The sequence below is a fragment of the Pipistrellus hanaki genome (assembly GCF_964339955.1).
Source record: "Pipistrellus hanaki genome assembly, chromosome: 15".
In the NCBI taxonomy this organism is placed as follows: Eukaryota; Metazoa; Chordata; class Mammalia; order Chiroptera; family Vespertilionidae; genus Pipistrellus; species Pipistrellus hanaki.
Window position 1 is genome coordinate 37,744,667 of NC_140517.1, and position 17,313 is coordinate 37,761,979.

Sequence of the window (17,313 nt, forward strand, 5' to 3'; positions counted from 1 at the left end):
TGCATAGTTTCTGTTGAGAAATCAGCTGACAGTCGTATGGGTGCTCCCTTATAGGTGACTGTTTTTCTCTTACTGCTTGTAAGATTCTGTCTTTGTCTTTTGCCTTTGGCATTTTAATTAAGATGTGTCTTGGTGTAGTCCTTTTTGGATTCCTTTTGTTTGGAGTTCTGTGCACTTCCTGGGCTTGTAAGTATTTCTTTCATCAGGTGGGGGAAGTTTTCTGACATTATTTCTTCAAATAGGTTTTCAGTATCTTACTCTCTCTCTTCTTCTGGCACCCCCATAATTCTGATGTTGGTACACTTGAAGTCCCAGAGGCTTCTTACACTATCTTCAACTTTCTGGATTCTCTTTTCTTCTTGCTTCACCAGAGGAGTGTCCTTTGCCTCTTTGTATTCCAAATATTTGACTTTATTCTTGTGTTCTTCTAGTCTGCTGTTGGGTCTCTGTATAATATTTTTTATTTCAGTCAATGTATGCTTAATTTCTAGTTGGTCCTTTTTCATATCCTTGAGGGTCTCGCTAAATTTATCAGCCTTTTCTAAGAAATTCTTGAAAAACCTTATAACTGTGGTTTTGAATTTTGTCTTTTGTTCTCCATTTCTTTCGCTTGAGATCTATTTCCTTTTCTTGGCATTTTCGCAGCTTCCCTGAGTTGGTAGGATGGCTTTGTGTGTTTGGTGTCCTATATGGCCCAGTGGGTCAGCCTCCTCAGTTACCTGAGGTAGACACTCTAGGTGCTCCCCTTTGTGTACTGCGTTTTTAGCCTTGTTGTAGTTAACTCTTGATTGTTATTGGTGTCACTGGGAGGAATTGACCTCCAGGCCCATTGGATGTCAGTATCAGCTGTGTCTATGTTGGGATACCTTCTGTATTGGAGACAGTCTTATAGGATCAGACTTGCAAAATTACAAAAGCCTCTGAGCTCAGCTTGGATGGGACGGAGTCTCAGGGCTGAGCCGACAGTCTTGGTTTCCTGTCAGTCTTTCCCTTGTGCCTCAGACATCAGCCTTCCACGGATCCCCTGAATTTTCGCCTGACAGTCCAGATTCTCCTTGTAAGAGTGTGAGTGCCCCAGGGGCTCACCCGGAACTGGGTTTCAGTGCTCAGTGCAGTCGGAATTGGAGTTCAGTGCAGTCAAGAGCTTCCGACTCCTGCTGTGGAGAGGCTGCAACAACCTCAACAGTCAGACCTCTCTGCACGCACTCACTAGCACACCTTTAGCCCTGCCTGCTGCGGCTCCCGGCTCCCCCGAGTCTCCCAGTCTTTGAGTCTCTGGGTGCCTTTCTCTACATTCCAGACTCCACCTGTATGGGCCTGGGTTTCAACCGGGATTGGGGTTCAGTTCAGCTGGGAGCTTCCTTTCCCCTCCCACCAGCCAGGCACTCGGCTGCCCTTTCTATCTGCGTGCATCTCCATACCTCTGTGCTTTGTGACTCCTCTGATCCATGAGCTTTTCTCATTCCTTCTATATAGTTGTAGATTTTCCCACTCATCCAGCTTTCCTGTGGTTTTGGATGATGTCCGTTCTGTCTTTTAGTTGTTTTGAAATTGTTGTGTGAAGCGGCAGCTTAGGTGCTTCATTGCTTTTTGAAAGAGAGTGGAAGGGAGGGAGGGGCTGAGAGAGAAGAGAGAGGGAGAGAGAGACTGAGACAGAGAATGAGAGACAGAGATCAATGTGAAAGACCCATTGACTGATAGCCTCCTGCACCCGGACCAGGGATGAGGAGTGAACCTGCAACCCAAGTATGTGTCTTTGAATAGGAATCACACCAACAACCCTTTGGTGTATGTACCATGCTCTAACCACTGAAAGACACTGCCCAGGGCTAGTTGAGCCCTCAAAAATATGTTTTTTTAAAGTTGAATTTTTAGAGAGAGAAAAAACAATTGATTAGCTGTTTCCTGCAGACCCCCACAGGGTATTGAGCCCACAACCCAACCAAGGGGCATGATTGGGAATCAAACTAGCCCCCTTCAGGTGCATGGGGCAACACTCGGCCAACTGAGCCACACAGGCCATGCTTGAAGTTGAGTGTTTATTGCTATTGGCCTGTCGGGGTGTTGCCCGTCTGGCTATGAAGATAGACTTTGACTGCATTATAGGAGTTTCTGTACCGGGCTGGACCCCACAAAGCTAGTTTAACCTTACGGGGTCTGGTGTCTGCTAAGACCTCTCTGTATGTGTGCTGCTTGTGGAGCTAGTTGGGGCATGCTCTGATGTTGTCTGAATCCTGCCACTGGCTGTAATGGGTCTGGGGCCATTTAGGAGGGACTCCACTGTAGGTTAATATCAGGCACTGCCTTTAACTAGCTCTGTGCTAGCTATTTGGGTCTACAAGGCAATCCACAGTTTTTGCGGCTACCTCTGCTGGGCCTGGGTATGTGTCAGAGAGGCCAAGCTGTGTACCAGGCCAGTTTCCACCTGTACCTAGCCCGGGGCAGGTCAGAAAGACCCAAGCCTTCCCAAGAACCACCTCTGCCTGCAACCTGCCTGTTAGTTTCAGTCGCTAAATGAGCCTCTGGTGATATGCTAGTTCTGTGAGGTAGGTTCCCAGTGATTCACAACATGGGGCAGCAGTTTTCATCAGATTGATCCAGATTTAGACTCAGTGCCAGAGTCAGTGCTGAGGCTACTCAGCAATGATCTCATGGTACACCCTGATCAGCCACCACTCGCCCTGTGCACATCTTTATGGTTGGGCAGGCTCTCAGGGTGTCAGGGGGAGGCCAGAAGAGTTCATCAGGCCCAAAGAGGACATGATTTGGACCTGAGAAGGGATGGCTCTGCACAGGAATGCTAGTGCTCTTTGGGCACTTGAGAAAGAAATGAGAACTCCCCAAAATCAGATAACTCGGTTTTCCTCAATCTGCCTGGACATTCTGGAGATTTTTCTGCACCAAGGACCAGGCTGGCTGCAGCTGCTGACAGTGTTGCAGAGTGACAGCTAAGGGGAGTTAGGTGGCTGAAAGTGAGCTAGTGGTTCTTCCATTGAGGGGGCAGGGCTCCACTGCTCTGGCCTGTTGGGGCCCAGGCCCTCTGCTCTAGCTCTCCAGGGTAGGCCATGGCTGCTCTGGCCTGTGGGGCCATCATTTTGGCCTGTAGGAGGCAGGGTGTTGCTGCCCATGGAAAGCAGGGCTCTGCTGCTCTGTTGAGTAGTGTGAGGGAGTAGAAATGGACTTTGCCTCAGAGACATCCAACTCAACCTCTGACTCTCTGTGAGTTTTCCCTCAAGATCCCTTCTAGAAAGGCCCAGGCAACAGACTCCTCAGCAGAGTGTGAGCTCTGCAGGGAGTGTGGGGTTAGTGCAGCTTTTTTTCTGATGTAGCTTGAAGGGGAATGCTCAGTGGTGTCTGTGGGTGGTGCAGAAAAGTGACTCAGCATGGGGACCCTGGTGCCTGTTCCTTCAGCTTTCTCCCCAGAGCCACACAACCCTGTCTACCCTGGAAAGACTGTGCTGAAGCCTAGGGTGAATGGCTGAGAATGAGATTTTGTGTGCTGGCTCTTTAAGAGGGCACCTGAGTTTCTAGCGGACTCTTTCTGGCATATAGAATCCTTGCTGATTTTCACAGCCATGTGGTATTTGGGTGCCTCTTTGCAGTTCAGGTGCTCTGCAATGAAGTACCCAGTGTGGGGTTGAGATTCCATGTTTTCAGAGGAGAACTCTGCAGCTGAGATATCCACCCAGATTTTCCTGTTGCATGTGAGTGTAGGACCAGCCCTATTAGAGTCTCCCCACTTCCTACCAGTGTCGATGTGGCTTCTTCTGTAAATCCTTGCCCATAAGACTAGTCTTGGTTGGTTATTGAGGTTAATTGTTCTATAGTTTAATTATAATTCCAGTTGGGACCTGGAATGAGGTGAGTGTAACTTCCATCTCCTTCACTGCCATCTTCTTTTCTGGTCACATTTTTAAAAAATGCACTTGTAGTATGTGATCACGATTTTAAATTAATGTACGAAACAATTATTTATCTGGTCACCAAATGTTTTTCTTCCCCTCTTTTCACTGGAGGTAAATTATGTCCAGTCAGATGTTCAAGACATGAAGCCTGCCTTTTTTTCTGATTTCTCTCTTTACTCATCCTCAGTTACAATCCAGCAAGTAGTCCTCTAAGCCTTACTACAAATTTCCCCGACTTCGGCAATTTTCTCTTAGCTTTCCACATACTTTCTTTGCCTCAAATGAAGTGAGCTATATGATCACTTAAATTTTGATTGATTCTTCAAAAATTCCACTTGAGAAGCCTGTGCTAATTATCACAACCACCTTAAATGAAAATACCAAATAACTACTCAGAGAGTCAGGAGGCTTTGTCTACAAAGAAGTATAAATGTTTATTCAAGAATCATGGGTTCTGCAGATGAGAAACATAACTAGGCAATACCCAGAGTGTTCTGAAGATGAAAAAGAGATGAGTTTTTATAGTAAAAGTAATATTCTTGAAAAGAATCAGACCTGCCCTAGCCAGGAGGTTCGGTTACTTGGAGCATCCTTCTGTACACCAAAATGTTGCGGATTTGATTCCAGGTCATGGCACATCCTAGGCTGCAGGTTCAATCCCCAGTCAGGGTGTATATGGGAGCAAACATATCGATGCTTTTCTCTCACATGCATGTTCATCTCTGTCTCTTCTAACTTCCTTCTTCCCGCCTTTTTTCCCTCTCTCCCCCCCATCCTTTCTCCTCTCTCTCTAAAATCAATGAAAACATATCCTAGGGTGAGGATAAAACAAATTGGTCCGAGATGGTAATTCTTAAAAGAGCAGTGCTTTGAAGACTGGTTGTTAGTTGGTTTGGATACTTCAATATTCTCTCCTTAATCCTTCAGGGGCTAATCACATGGTTGTCTGGAGGTTTGCTATACATCTACATATAAATGCAGGACTGGAACCAAGGTTCATGCCCTTGACCGGAATCGAACCTGGGACCTTTCAGTACGCAGGCCGATGCTCTAGACACTTGAGCCAAACCGGTTTCAGACCATTTTCTTTATGTTTGTAATGTAGCAGCTTGATTATGGTGATTCCATTGTATTTCTTAAAAAATATATTTTTATTGATTTTGGAGGGAAATGGAGTAGGAGACAGGAATGGAAATGTCAATGATGAGAGAGAATCATGGATTGGCTCCTCCCTGCACACCCCACACTGGGGATCGAATCCACAACCTGGGCATATGCCCTGACTGGGAATCGAACCGTGACATGCAACCACTGAGCCATGCCAGCCAGGCCATTTTATTTGTTTATCCTAATCCTCACGTAATATATTAGTCACTTCTCTAGAAAATGAATCAATCAATCATCTTGGTTATTATTTATAACTTAATCTTCACTAATGAGAGTAAGCATAGTTTCATAGTTGACAGAATTCTTAATTCTGCAAACTGCTCTAACTATGTATTTTGCTAATTTTTCTCTTGCACAGTAATTTTATAATTTAGTTCAAAAGCTTTGTGTCTACACATTATTTTTTAATGTGGTTTGAAAACAATCCCTCTTGATTTGGCATTACAATAAAGGTTGGCACAGCTGCTAAATACAATTTACATTAAGAAGTACTCGTTTGGCTCAGTGGATAGAGCATCAGTCTGCAGACTGAAGGGTCCCAGGTTTGATTCTGGCCAAGGGCACTTGCCTGGTTGCAGCTCGAACCCCAATAGGGGGTGTGCAGGGGGAAGCCTATCAATGATTCTCTCTCATCTTTGATGTTTCTGTCTCTCTCTCCTCTTCCCTTCCTCTCTGAAATCAATTAAGAAATCAATTAAAAAAAAGAACTACTAAGATATTCATAGCATGTGTTCACTAGAACTTTTACTTTCTTAGGCTGAATAAACATTTATAGTAAACATAAGTTGAGGTATTTTTCTATTTACTTCCTTCTTTAAGTCATAAATTCCTAAGGAGATACTGAAATAATATTTACCTGAGATTTATAAGGTACTAAAAATCAATGCTGACTTCTGAGAACTGCTACATCATCTTTTTTTTAAACAAGGAAGAAAAGATATTAAACAAATGGTCATAACATCATTTTATTTTATTTTATTTTATTTTTATTTAGTTATTTTTTCTATGGAGATGTGAGTTTTATTTGGTCTTGTCTGGCTGGAGGTTTGGTTTGCTCTTGAACGTTCCAGGATAGAGAGAGACTCAGAGGAAACAGGATGTGGAGGTCTGTTTAATCGGTGTAATCTCCCTCGTTTTCATCTTCACCATCCACAGAGAGAGCAGCATACTTGCTTGCAGAAGTGAAGGAGGCTGGACTTTCTTCAGGTTTCTTTTGCTCAGCTGAAGATAGGGAGTCTTGATCCTTTTGCCATCTTTCCTCTCTGACTCCTTCCAGTGGTCTTTGTTCCCTCCATCTCCTGGACCACGGTTAGAGCTCCCACTTTGGCCTTTTGGGACACTCACTCCATCACTTTATTTTCACCTTGCTGGTCCTTCCTCAGATGGTTGAGCTGGAACCACTTTCCCCCACCACTTGTAGGGGATTCCTGCTCTGTGTCTGCACTCTGAGATCGAGCAGGAGGGTTAGAACGTGGCTTCACCCAAGCATTCTCCTTTGGTGGAGGGGCTGGCATTACCTTTAGAGGCTGTTCAGGCTTGGGAGGCTTAGAAGTTGGAGAGTGACAGTCTTCCTCCTTATTGAGTATTATATTTTCTAGAGACTTCTCTCTCTCCTTCGTGCATTTCTGCCAGATGTGGCTGAGGTCCGGTTTGTGATAACTCCCTGTCCTGGACCGTTCTGTTCCTGAGTTTCTTCACTTTGCCAGCTTGGGTGTCTCTCTTGAGGTCGCCGTTCTAGTTGTGGCTCATCCAGCTGACGCTGCAATCTCTCCTGTTCCTTCTGTAGCCGCTCCTCTACTTCTCCTTGTCCAACAGCTGTGTCAACAGGTTTTGCCCCTCCAAAGATGGAGCCTGCTCGACCGGACTGGGAGGTGCCAGCAGAGGAATCATCTTCCTTAGAAGTGCTCAAAGGCTTTAGATTCAGTTTGGGCCTTTGTCATCAAGCCTATAATCATCCGAATAGTAATCACCTCTGGAGCTCCATGATCAATCATCACGACTCTCATATCTGTCCTCATAGCGGCCCCCACCTCCTCTGTAGTCATCATCCATTCGGTAGCCACTGCCAAATGCTCTTCTGCCACTGCCTATCCTGGAACCATAGCCTCTATCATAGTCTCTGCTGCCTCTGCCACCATAGTGATCCCGGCCACTATATCCATCCATATCCCGGCTCAAGATAATTGTCCGGATACCCATCATGGTACCTTCTGAATCATAATCATCTTGATCTCAATACTAGTCTCCAAAGTATCATCACCTCTTCTAGGTGGATAGTCATCAAAGCTGTCTGTGGCAGGATGGGCCCTCCAGTCTGTATCTACTTCGTCAGAATCCTGATTTCTATTTCAGCCAAAAGAACGAAAACCCCTGTCTATCCTGGGCTTGATTAGCATCATTCACTTGAATTCTCCTGTTACCTAGAGACTCTTCATTGTGGCTCAGGGCATTGAACAAGGAATGCACCAAGGGGAGAGAGAAGTCTCTAGAAAATGAAACACTCAATAACCAAAACCTTTCAACCTCTCTGGATTGCTGGGTTCTCCTGGTAAATGCACTGCACTGATCTGAGGCCGCCATGTTGGGAGAGGGAAAGAGAACACAAAGGCCATAAAATAATTTTAAAGCATAGACAACAAGTGCTTCTATTTACGTGCTTCTTTAGGTCATAAAATCACAAAAGGATTCTGAAGTAATATTTACCTGAGATTTATCATGTACTAAAAATCAATGCTGACTTCTGAGAATTGCTACATCATTTTTATTTCAAAACAAGGAAGAGAAGACATTAAACAAATGGTCATGAAATCATTTTAAATATATTTTATTGATTTTTTTACAGAGATGAAGAGAGAGGGATAGAGAGCTAGAAACGTCGATGAGAGAGAAACATCGATCAGCTGCCTCTTGCACACCCCCTACTGGGGATGTGCCCGCAACCAACTTACATGCCCCTGACCGGAATCGAACCTGGGACCTTTCAGTCCACAGACCGACGCTCTACCACTGAGCCAAACCGATTTCAGCATGAAATCATTTTAAAGCATAGACAATAAGCAAGGCATGGGAATGCAGCAGTATAGTATAGTCTGGACCCCCACCCTCCTCTGCCTCCCCTCAGAGGCTTGATGATCTGATTGATGCTTCTAAATATCTGGATCTATTTTTCTTCATCAGTTTATGGAGTTGATTATATTCCACAAATGGGTGAGATCATGTGATATTTATCTTCAACTCACTTATTTTGCTTAGCATATTGCTCTCCAGGTCCATCCATGCTGTTGCAAATGGTAAGAGTTCTTTCTTTCTTTCTTTCTTTCTTTCTTTCTTTCTTTCTTTCTTTCTTTCTTTCTTTCTTTCTTTCTTAAAAAAATAGTTTTATTGATTTCAGAGAGAAAGGAAGAGGGAGAGAGAGATAGAAACATCAATGATGAAAGAGAATGCCTGTTTGGCTGTTTCTTGCATGCCCCCTACTGGGGATGCATCCCACAGCCCAGGCATGTGCCCTTGACTTGAATTCATCTGGGACTCTTAAGTTTGCAGGCCAATGCTCTATCCACTGAGCCAGGGCAAGAGTTCTTTCTTTTTTTACAGCAGTGTAGTATTCCATTGTGTAGATGTACCACTGTTTTTTAATCCACTCATCTGCTGAAGGGCACTTAGGGTGTTTCCAAATCTTAGCCATTGTAAATTGTGCTGCTATGAACATAGGGGTGCACATATCCTTTCTGATTGGTGTTTCTGATTACTTGGGGTATATTCATAGAAGTGAGGTTATTGGGTCAAATGGAAGTCCCATTTTTAATTTTTTGAGGAAACACCATTCTGTTTTTCACAGTGCCTGTACCAGTCTGCTTTCCCACCAGCTATGTATGAGGGTTCACTTTTCTCTACTTGTTGTTTGTTGATTTGTTGATGTTAGCCATTTTGACAGGTGTGAGGTGGTATTCATTGTCTTTTGATTTGTATCTCTTGGATGATTAGTGACATTGAGCATTTTTTTCATATGTCTCTTGGCCTTCTTGTATGCCCACTTTTGAAAAGTGTCTATTTAGGTTCTTTGCCCCTTTTTTGATTGGATTGTTTATCTTCCTTTAGTTAAGTTGTATGAGTTCCCTGTAAATGTTGGAGATTAAACCCTTATCGGTGATAACATTGGCAAATATGTTCTTCCATGCGTGGGCTTTTTAGTTGTTTTGCTGATGGTTTTTTTTTTTTTCTGTGCAGAAGCCTTTTATTTAGATGTAGTCCCATTTGTTTATTTTCTCCTTAGTTTCTATTGCCCTAGGTGCTGTATAAGTAAAATACATTACTACAAGTTATGTCTGATGTTTTGCTGCCTGTGGGTTCTTCTAAGATTATTATGGTTTCCTGTCTTATGCGTAAGTCATTTCCCAATTTTGAGTTTATTTTTGTGTATGGTATAAGTTGGTGATCTAGTTTCATTTGTTTGCATGTATCTGACCACATTTCCCAGCACCACTTATTGAAGAGACTGTCTTGACTCCATTGTATGCTCTTGCCTCCTTTGTCAAATATTAATTGAGCATAATTGTTGGAATCAATTTCTGGGTTCTCGCTTCTGTTCCATTGGTCTATATGTCTGTTGTTCTGCCAGGACCAGGCAGTTTTGAGAAGAGTCATAGAGGTTGATATCTGGTATTATGATCCCTCCAACTTTGTCCCCCTTTTCTTATTTGACTCTTCTCTTCATACTCGGCTACATTCGTTGACTTTTATGCTCTGAGGTGTCTAGGAGAAGGAGATTATTTTGCTGTTTGGTCAATGTGGTTTCAATTAACCTTTGGATAAGATCCTTCATACATCCCATTACTGTAACTTCCAAGGTGATCAGGTGAGTATAGATACCATTATTCTTTTCCATTTTCTGAACCATTGCTCTAGTACCGTGGTGGACAAATTGGGGTTCACGAGCCACATGTGGCACTTTAGCACCTTGAGTGTGTCTCTTCCACAAAATACCACGGCCTGGGAGAATCTATTTTTTTAAATTTTATTTTTTTTATTAAATTCTTATCTGTGTACATATTTTACCACTGCCCTCCCCCACCCATACATACCTACCCTCCCCAGAGTTTTGTGTCCATTGGTTGTACTTATATACATGTATACAAGTCCTTCGGTTGATCTCTTATCTCCCCCAGATCTCCTTCCCCTCCCCGCTGTTATTTGACAGTCTGCTTGTTGCTTTACTGTCTCTACATCTATCTTTTGGTTCATCAGTTTATAATGTCCTTTATTCATAAATGAGTGAGGTCATGTGGTGTTTCTCTTTCATTGACTGGCTTATTTCACTCAGCATGATGTTCTCCAATTCCATTCAGGTTGCTGAAAATGATGAGAATTCTTTCTTTTTTATGGCAGCATAGTGTTCCATTGTGTAGATATACCATAGTTTTTTTTATCCAATCATCTGCTGATGAGCACCTAGGCTGTTTCCAAATCCTAGCTATTGTAGATTGTGCTGCTATGAACATAGGGATGCATATATCTTTTCTGGTTGGTGTTTCTAGTTTCTTGGGATATATTCCTAGGAGTGGGATTACTGGGTCAAATAGGAGTTCCATTTTCAGTTTTTTGAGGAAACTCCATACTGTTCTCCACAGTGATTGCACCAGTCTGCATTCCCACCAGCAGTGCACGAGGGTTCCTTTTTCTCCGCAACCTCACCAACACTTGTCCTTTGTTGATTTGTTGATGGCTATTCTGACAGGTGTGAGATGGTACTGCATTGTTGTTTTGATTATTTGCATCTCTTGGATAATTAGTGATTTTGAGCATGTTTTCATGTGCCTTTTGGCCTTCTTTCTGTCTTCTTTTGAAAATATTCTATTTAGGTCCAATGCCCATTTTTTAAAATTGGATCCTTCATTTTCCTTTTATTTAGTTGTATAAGCTGTCTGTAGATGCTGTAGATTCAACCTTTATCAGTGATAACATTTGCAAATATGTTCTCCCATAGAGTTGGCTTTCTTGTTGTTTTGTTGATGGTTTCTTTTGCTGTAAAAAAGCTTTTTATTTTGATGTAGTCCCATTTCTTTCTTTTTAAAAAAATATATCTTATTGATTTTACACAGAGAGGAATTGAGAGGGACAGAGAGCTAGAAACGCCGATGAGAGAGAAACATTGACCAGCTGCCTCCTGCACACCCCCCACTGGGGATGTGTCCACAACCAATGTACATGCCCTTGACCAAAATCGAACCCGGGACCCTTCAGTCCCCAGGCTGACGCTCTTCCACTGAGCCAAACCGGCTTCGGCTGATGTAGTCCCATTTCTTTATTTTCTCTTTAGCTTCCATTGCCCTAGGGGCAGTATCAGTGAAGAAGTTCTTTTGGCATATGTCTGAGATTTTGCTTCCTGTGGATGCCTCTAGTATTTTATGGTTTCCCATAAAATACTACATTTAAGTCCTGTATCCATTTTGAGTTTATTTTTGTGTATGGTGTATGTTGGTGATCTAGTTTCATTCTTTTGCATGTATATGTCCAATTTTCCCAACACCATTTATTGAAGAGATTGTCTTGACTCCATTGTATATTCGTGCCTCCTTTGTCAAATATTAATTGAGCATAGTGATTTGGGTTGATATCTGGGTTCTCAATTCGATTCCATTGATCTATATGTCTGTTTTTGTGCCAGTACCAGGCTGTTTTGAGAATAGTGGCTTTGTAATACAGCTTGAAGTCTGGTACTGTATTGAGATCCCTCCTACTTTACTCTTCTTTCTCAGGATTGCTGTGGCTATTCCGGGTCTTTTATTGTTCCAAATGAACTTTTGGAGAGTTCTTTCTAGGTCAGTGAAATATGCCGTTGGTATTTTAATGGGGAGTGCATTGAACCTATAGATTGCTTTAGGAAGTATGGACATTTTGATGATGATGATTCTACCAATCCATGAAAATGGTATGTTTTTCCATCTGTTTACATCTTCCTCTATCTCTTTTTTCAGTGTCGTTTAGTTTTCTGCATATAGGTCCTTTACTTCCTTAATTAAGTTTATTTCTAGGTATCTTAATATTTTTGGTGTGATGGTAAATGGAATTGCTTTTTTAGTCTCTGTTTCTGTAAGTTCACTGTTGGTGTCTAGAAATGCCATGGATTTCTCGGCATTAATTTTGTATCCTGCTACATTGCCAAATTCATTTATTAAGTCAATTAGTTTTTTAATGGAGTCTTTTGGTTTTTTTATGTACAATATCATGTCATCTGCAAATAAGGATAACTTTACTTCTTCTTTTCTAATTTGGATGCCTTTTATTTCCTCCTCTTGTCTAATTGCAATGGCTAGTACTTCCAGTACTATGTCAAACAGGAGTGGCGAGAGTGGGCATCCCTGTCTTGTTCCTGTTCTTAGAGGGAATGGTTTTAGTTTTTGCCCATTGAGTATGATGTTTACTATGGGTTTATCATATATAGCTTTTATTATGATGAGGTATGATCCTCGTACTCCCACCTTGTTGAGAGTTTTTATCAGGAAAGGGTGTTAGATTTTATCGAATGCTTTTTCTCCATCAATTGATATGACTATATGATTTTTGTATTCTTTCTTAAGTAATTTTACTATCTTTTGCTCTCACTTGATTTCTTCACATTGAGAACTTCTTTGGTTTCTTCCTCCTTGTCCTGGGAGCTCAGCAGGTTGGCCTGTGGCACCCCTTTGTTCTCCGCGGGCTCCCGCGCTGCTCCAGCCTGTTGCCGGGGTCGGCGCCGCCCAGGAAGCAGCTCAAGGCCTTGGCTCCGTTGCCCGTGCTCAGAGGTGGAAGGCTCAGGGGCACCCCCCCCCCGGGGGCCCTGTCGCCCGGCTCCCTGCCGGCGCCCGGCTGGCCAGTGTCCGGCAGGGGCTCCTGCTCCCTGTCACATTCCTCCAGTCTGGAGCTTTTTTTTTTCTCTTTCCCGCTTGGGGAGTCTAGGATCAGAGTCAACAGACTGTCCTCTGCGCGCAGAGCGCGCGACTCTGGGGGCTCCGCTTTTCGCCACTCCCCTGGGATTCCGCCTCACAGCCCCATCTCCCCCTGCTCGAGCCTGGGTCCCCAGGGTCTGGTCCAGGACTGGGGTTCAGAGCAGTCAAAACTGGGGCCCAACACAGCCGGGGCTCCCGTTTCCTTCCCTCCAGGGCAATCCCGCATCAGAGTCAACATTCCTTTCCTTGCAAGCAATGTGCGCTACTCCGGGGGCTCAGCCTTTCACCGCTCTCCCAGGACTCCACCTCACAGCCTCGTCTCCCTCTACTTGAGCCTGGGTCTCCAGGGATTGGCCCAAAACTGGGGTTCAGAGCAGTCCGGACTGAGGCTCAGCGCCGCCGGAGGCCCTGTTCCTTCCGGCTAGGGTAATCCAGCATCAGAGTCAACATTCAGTCCTCTGCCCGCAATGTGCGCGCGACTCCGGGGGCCCTGCTTTTCGCTGCTAGCCTGGGATTCCGCCTCACAGCCCCGTCTCCCCCTGCCGGAGCCTGGGTCCCCAGGGTCTGGCCCATAACTTGGGGCCCAGCGCTGCCGGTTTGGGGGTTCAGCCCAGGCTGGGGGTTTTATTTCCTTCTTGCGAGGGAACGCCGGGCAGCACCCAGCCCTCTTCTCTCCGCCTGCGACCTCTCCGCGCGAGCGCGCAGCATGTCTCTGTACCTTAGGCTTTTTTTCAGCTCCTCTGATTTTCCTTCTGGTTTTCTCTTTCCTTCTTGTTGTAGAATTTTCAGTCAGTCGACTACCTGTAGCTCTGGGCGATGTCCACTCTACATTTTAGTTGTATTCCATTGAAATTGTGTGCTGCTGCGGTTAGGTGTCTACCCGAGCAGCCATCTTGGATTCTCTCAAACTTTTATATTTTTAAGAATAAATTTTAAAATCTAATAATTTTAAACCTTGTTTTTTCTGCCCTGGGAACTCTGATATAACTATATAATTTTTATCTTTCAATTTGTTTATGTGATGTATCAAGTTGATTGATTTGCAGATATTGTACCATCCTTGCATTCCTGGAATAAATCCTACTTGGTCATGGTGTGTGATCTTTGTGATGTTCTACTGGAGCCAATTTGCTAGAATTTTGTTGAGGATTTTGGCATCTATGTGCATGAGGGATATTGGCCTGTAATTCTCTTTCATTGAGTTGTCTTTATCTGGTTTTGGTATTAGGGTGATGCTGGCTTCATAGAAGGAGTTCGGAAGTGTTCCTTCCTCTTGAATTGTTTGGGATAGTCTGAGGAGAATAGGTTTTAGTTCTTCCTTGAATGTTTGGTAATACTCTCCTGTGAAGCCATCTGGCCCTGGGCTTTTGTTTGCTGGAAGCTTTTTGATGACTGTTTCAATTTCTTGCCAAGTCACTGGTCTATTGAGATTTTTAGATTCTTCCTGATTGAGTTTTGGAAGGTTGTATTTCTCTAGGAATATGTCCATTTCCTCTATGTTGTTCAGTTTGTTGGAATAGAGTTGTTTGTAGCATTTTGTAACAATCCTTTGTATTTCAGCAGGGTCTGTTGTTATTTCACCTCTTTCATTTCTGATTTTGTTTATTTGAGTCCTCTCTCTTTGTTTCTTGGTTAGTCTGGCTAGAGCTTCATCAATCTTGTTTATCCTTTCAAAGAACAAGCTCTTGGTTTTGTTTATCTTACGTATTGTTTCTTTGTTCTCTATGTTGTTTATCTCCACTCTGATTTTTATTATTTCTTTCCTTCTGCTTACACTGGGCTTTTCTTGTTGCTCTTTTTCTAACTCTTTGAGTTGTAGAGTTAGATAATTTGTTACCATTTTTTCTTGTTTTTTTGCAATAGGCTTGTAGGGATATGAACTTCCCTCTCAAAACTGTTTTTGCTGTGTCCCATAGATTTTGGATTGTTGTGTTTTCATTGTCATTTGTTTCCAGGTTGTTTTTAATTTCTTCCTTGATTTCTCTGGTAACCCAGTCCTTGTTTAATAGCATGCTCTTTAGTCTCCATGTGTTTGATTTCTTTGGATTATTTTTATTATAGTTAATTTCCAGTTTTATGCCACTATGATCTGAGAAGATGCTTGATATGATTTCTATCTTCTTGAATTTGAAGAGACTTTGCCTATGTTCCAACATGTAGTCTATTTTTGAAAATGACCCATGTGCACTTGAGAAGAATGTGTATTCTGTGGCTTTGGGGTGGAATGTTCTGAAGATGTCGATTAATTTCATCTGGTCTAGCGAGTCATTTAGGATTGATATTTCTTTGCTGATTTTTTGTTTAGGTGATTTGTCCAAAGGTGACAGTGGTGTATTAAAATCTGCTACAGGAGAGTCTATTTTGAAGAAGTGGTGTTAGAAGAAATTTAACTTAAAGAAAATTAGGCTCTCAGTAGAAATTTCAGTCATTGTACTATTGATATTTGGTTCTGTTGACTAATGAGTTTGCTGACCACTGCTCTAGTAAATTGGAGAAAGAATCCTCAGTTCTAGGATTTTCAGCTAACTCATTAGTTAGAGTTGTTAATCCCTGTAGTGCCTTAGTGATGGTTCCATTTGGAGCTGTGTTGTCAGAGATGAATGTACCACACTGGCCCCCCAACATTATCCATACTCCTCCTTTTTCTGCCAGAATTATATCCAAGGCCAACCTATTCTCTTAAGTTATCCTACTGTTGGCATCTAGTTGTTCATATATTCCTTTAACTGCATCTTGTGAATAGTTAACAATCCTTTGTTGGTTATAGTAAACATAATTAACCCAACCTCCGTTCTTGTTTAGAGTGGGCCACTGGTATAGGACAGATTCAAACCCGGCAGCAATCTGATTTCTAGCTTTAAACTCTTTTGGCACCCCTCCTGGAACCCCAATGGGATCAGTGTAAATATGGGGATCAAAGGAGCCCCTGGATTCTCTCTCTTCTTTGTAGTCTGTCTGTCCATTGAAAAAGGTTTACAATAAAGGTTTACAATATGCCAAAGTGAAAGGGATAATGCACGTTCCAGTCTAATTGCTGGGCAAGGTCACAGGTAATGGCCCCCTGCATCACTACCAGACATCAGCAGAATATATGGACAGTGCAGAATGATTGGCTTCTGAGGATACTTGGGCATTAATTTTTATTATTATTATTATTATTTTAAAATATATTTTATTGATTTATTTTATTTTATTTTATTTTTTTACAGAGAGGAAGAGAGAGGAATAGAGAGTTAGAAACATCGATGAGAGAGAATCATCGATCAGCTGCTCCCTGCACAACCCCTACTGAGGTTGTGTCCGCAACCCAGGTACATGCCCTTGACCGGGAATTGAACCTGGGACCTTTCAGTCCGCAGGCCGACGCTCTATCCACTGAGCCAAACAGGTTTTGGCCATTTATTATTTAAAAATATATATTTTTATTGAATTTTTACAGAGAGGAAGAGAGAGGGATAGAGAGTTAGAAACATCAATGAGAGAATCATCAATCAGCTGCCTCTTGCACACCCCCCACTGGGGATGTGCCCGCAACCAAGGTACATGCCCTTGACTGGAATCAAACCTGGGACCTTTCAGTCCGCAGAGCCAAACTGGACTTGACCATTTATGCATCCAGATAAATTTTCCCTAAAGTCTGAGTATTGTCCCCCCCACCCCCACCTTGAGAAGGTGTGGTTTATGTCAGAAGTTGCTGGCTGGATTTTTTTAGGGGACCCTTATTCTTTACCTCTGTTGGATGGGAACAATATGGAGAGAGTCTTACAGGAAGCATTTCCTCACATGGTTTCCTCCTGATACAGGGCAAGCACACATTTCATCCTGTTACTGTCTAAGATTCATCTGAATGGAAATGGGACCACTTGGCCCTCTAGCCTTCCTGGCACGCAAGCATAACAGTCTCTCTTATTTAGGGCACATACAGAATATTTAACCCATTCTACCCAGGCATATGTTTCCTTATATCCTGCCTCCTTTTGCACCATGGTGGCGTGGCAATGTCCTTGGTGGGGCTAAAGTCTCAGACCAAACCTCTTTAGGGGATTTTGTCCTGTGACATCTATTCCTAAATATAGTCCTAGTCAATCTCTTGGCCTAAATGCTGAAATATCCAAGTCATTGAAGTTTTCTATATTTAAGAAGGAGGGATTAAACTCTAAGTTTTGGAAAGCATAGGGAGGGGTACCTCTATATAGATGTATTATAGTCTTTAAGTGACTAAACTTTTTATCTCCTGGTCAAAGTACAGTTGCCTAGGCCCGGTATTGGGTGGTGCACAATACATCATTTCAGGCAGGAAAAGGGATAGGCCATTA

The 17,313-nt window shown here is 42.9% G+C and overlaps 1 pseudogene across 1 annotated transcript; it reads right to left on the bottom strand.

The window, feature by feature from the left end:
• Nucleotides 1-5,946: 5,946 nt before the first annotated feature.
• On the bottom strand, nucleotides 5,947-7,684 carry LOC311633787 (eukaryotic translation initiation factor 4B-like; annotated as a pseudogene). The gene has a single exon. The product of its transcript is annotated as a eukaryotic translation initiation factor 4B-like (transcript).
• Nucleotides 7,685-17,313: the final 9,629 nt, after the last annotated feature.